Here is a 3,610-nt window from a genome sequence, read left to right on the forward strand (position 1 = left end):
GTGACTCCACAGCGAGTCACACTCGCTCACGGAGTGGGAGTGCCTAGGGAGTCATTTGGGATTGGGCCTATAACAGTACTGAAGGGACCTACATGACACCTCGTTGACTTTTATTTTCTGCTTAACATTTATAGTTTAAACAATGGCCTTAGAAACCTGTAAAGTAGAGTACGCCATGTTAGTTGTTTGTTTTATTTTGTTTGTGTGTTCACTTTTTCAGTCTTCTTAACAAAAAAATCCCAAAAATGAAGTAGGCCTATTTTTAAAAAAAAATCACACTGAATATTTGATCTTAGAAGTCATTTGGACATAGACACTCTAGGATAATACAGCATTCAAGTCAGGACATGGTTGAATAACTTGGATACAAAAACAATATAATAATCTTCCTTCATTAAATTTAACTTGAGAATTAAGGTAAGCAGCATATCACATATCATGTGAAACAGTTGATCGTTTATGGCCGCTAAACACGGTGTGATTTTTGGTTTCACAGGAGAAAATTGAAAAGGGAAATATTTTAGCCAGGATATTTCAAGTTTTTTTTTTTGAGACCAAAAATAAATTTGAGAGTTTCACAATGTGCAAAGATACACATCAGAATATGAAAACAAAAGTCTCCAAAACACACACAGAGCAGGTTTGTGTTTTTTTTTTTTTTTTTAAGATATTTTTTTGGGGCATTTTTATGCTTTATTGATAGTGTAGAGACAGAGTTGAAATGGGGCAGAGAGGGGAGTGACATGCAGAGAACGACCGCGGGCTGGAATCGAACCCAGGTCCGCTGCTGGCCGAGGCCCATGGGGGGGGGACGCCCTACCAACTGAGCTAAGGGCGCCCCCAGGTTTGTGTTTTAAGGCTGATGCAGTAAAAACAGACGGTTAAATTAATAAATAAAATATGTCTACGAGCTTTTCCACCAAACTTTATTCAACAGATTTTTGCTGTTCTCTTCAGTCCCTTAAAGGTGAAGTAAGCGGTTTATTTATGTCAATATAAGTGTTAAATCGCTCTTTATTCATACAGTGATCACTTATATAGTGTGCGCGTTTCATAAAGCCGATCTCTCAGTCACCCGCTCTGCATGTAATCGGCAAATAAACTTTTCTAGGATCCCAATAACCAATCAGAAGAGAGAATGTCCAAAAACGGTAGCCAAATCTGTTTTTTTTAATCTTTTCAGTTTGATATTATAAAACATTAAAGTCATTTTCATCACAGTTAATTATTTTAGGACACCGGCAGCCTAGTCACCGCGTTAAAGAGATTCTGATATTCGTCGGTTTAACGGCGCGGAATAAGAACATTTAAGTCCCAAAAAGATAGAAAAAAATTAACTCCCAAGTTGATCTAGAGCCTGCTGACAGTCACGAGGTGTGTGTGTGTGTGTGTGTGTGTGTGTGTGTGTGTGTGTGTGTGTGTGTGTTCTGGCTTAAGGATCTTTCAGGGACTTAAGGCTACTTGAGGACACTTGTTCGATTGGGGACCAAAGTTCGTGTCCCCAGTTTGTGTGTAACTATTCCATATAAATGAATGTCTGTTACATTTAAGCCATCGCCCAAACATGTTAACTTAGATAATAACAAAAACAACACCCCCTCCCCCCCACCCACCCACACACAAACAAAAAAAACACACACACACACACACAGACTCCCATCAAGTTAAAACCGTAAAAAAAAAACAGGCAAAAAAAAGTTAGATTTTGGCGCCTTTCTCTTAGAAACTCAGCAGTAGGAAATTCTCAGTCTCTGTTTGCTGTCTACAAAGTCTCTCAAAACCAACACACACACACACACACACACACACACACACACACACACACACACACACACACACACACACACACACACACACACACACACACACACACACACACACACACACACACACACACACACACACACACACACACACACACACACACACACCACTATTTGCTTGTCTGTCCTGTCTCCAAAATGGCGGAACGATCTCCATGTCCCATTGACACTAAGACAGCAGAACGTTTACACATCTTCACCACAGTGTAAAAACACATCTGTTAACACTGCACCAAGAATCTATCTATCTGTCTATCTGTCTGTCTGTCTGTCTGTCTGTCTGTCTGTCTGTCTGTCTGTCTGTCTGTCTGTCTGTCTGTCTGTCTGTCTGTCTGTCTGTCTGTCTGTCTGTCTGTCTGTCTATCTATCTATCTATCTATCTATCTATCTATCTATCTATCTATATCTGTCTGTCTATCTGTCTGTCTGTCGGTCTATCTATCTATCTATCTGTCTGTCTGTCTGTCTGTCTGTCTGTCTGTTTGTCTGTCTGTCTGTCTGTCTGTCTGTCTGTCTGTCTGTCTGTCTGTCTGTCTGTCTGTCTGTCTGTCTGTCTGTCTGTCTGTCTGTCTGTCTGTCTGTCCATTCATCCATCCATTTATCTATCCAGCTTTCTATCCATCCATCTATTGCAATGAATCAACAACTGAAACATTTCTTGGGCTCTTCTTGAGGATTTTTCTGAGCTCCTGCACCAGTGTCAGGGGGGAGAGGGGGGGGGGGGGGACACCAGTTTGTAAACGCTGCCATACTGAGAAATACAGAGAGAGTTTTATAGAGCTGATAATAGGCTTAATCAACTTTGTGTCAACTTGTTTGGCGATGGCTTGAATGAAACCGACATTCATTTATATGAAAAAAGTTATGCACTGTGGCTTTAAAGTGAGTCAAAAGTAAAATAAAATATAATACAATTTTTAATGAAATTGTGTATTTGTTCAAAGATAAATGACTGTGCGTATGTGTGTGTGTGTGTGTGTGTGTGTGTGTGTGTGTGTGTGTGTGTGTGTGTGTGTGTGTGTGTGTGTGTGTGTGTGTGTGTAAGAGATATAATACATTGAATATTATTTTTCTAAACAAGCGACAATTTGGGACAAAAAATAAATAAAAATTGTTAGTTTTGACTGAAAGTGAACCAACATATATTATATAATTTATGAAGGACTAAGACCTGTTATATAATAAAGGGGATTTTTTTTAGGGGTATAAATGTTAATAAAGCTATCGAGTACACCGCCATTTTGAACCATAAAATCTCATTAAAAACTCATTTAAATTTAGAGGAAATTTGATGGAAGTGAGTGAGTAAGTTTTGGCAACTTTAGAGTGTGTGGTCGAGTCTCATTTCCACCTTTAATGAACCAGCTAAAATGACTGTTGGTTTACACACACACAGAGAGAGAGAGAGAGAGAGAGAGAGAGAGAGAGAGAGAGAGAGAGAGAGAGAGAGAGAGACACACACACACAAAGAGAGAGAGAGACACATACACACAAAGAGAGAGAGAGACACACAAACACAAACAAAGAGAGAGAGAGACACACATACACACACACACAACTGGTTTTTGAGTCTAGTGTGTCCCTGTCACACGCACACACAGACAGAGAGACACACACACACACACAAAGAGAGAGAGACACATACACACAAAGAGCGAGAGAGAGACACACATACACACACACACAAAGAGAGAGAGAGACACACGCACACACACACACACACAGAGAGACACACATACACACACAGAGAGACACACATACACACAGAGAGAGAGAGACACACACAC

Source organism: Ammodytes marinus (assembly GCF_949987685.1).
Source record: "Ammodytes marinus genome assembly, contig: scaffold_63, whole genome shotgun sequence".
NCBI lineage: Eukaryota > Metazoa > Chordata > Actinopteri > Uranoscopiformes > Ammodytidae > Ammodytes > Ammodytes marinus.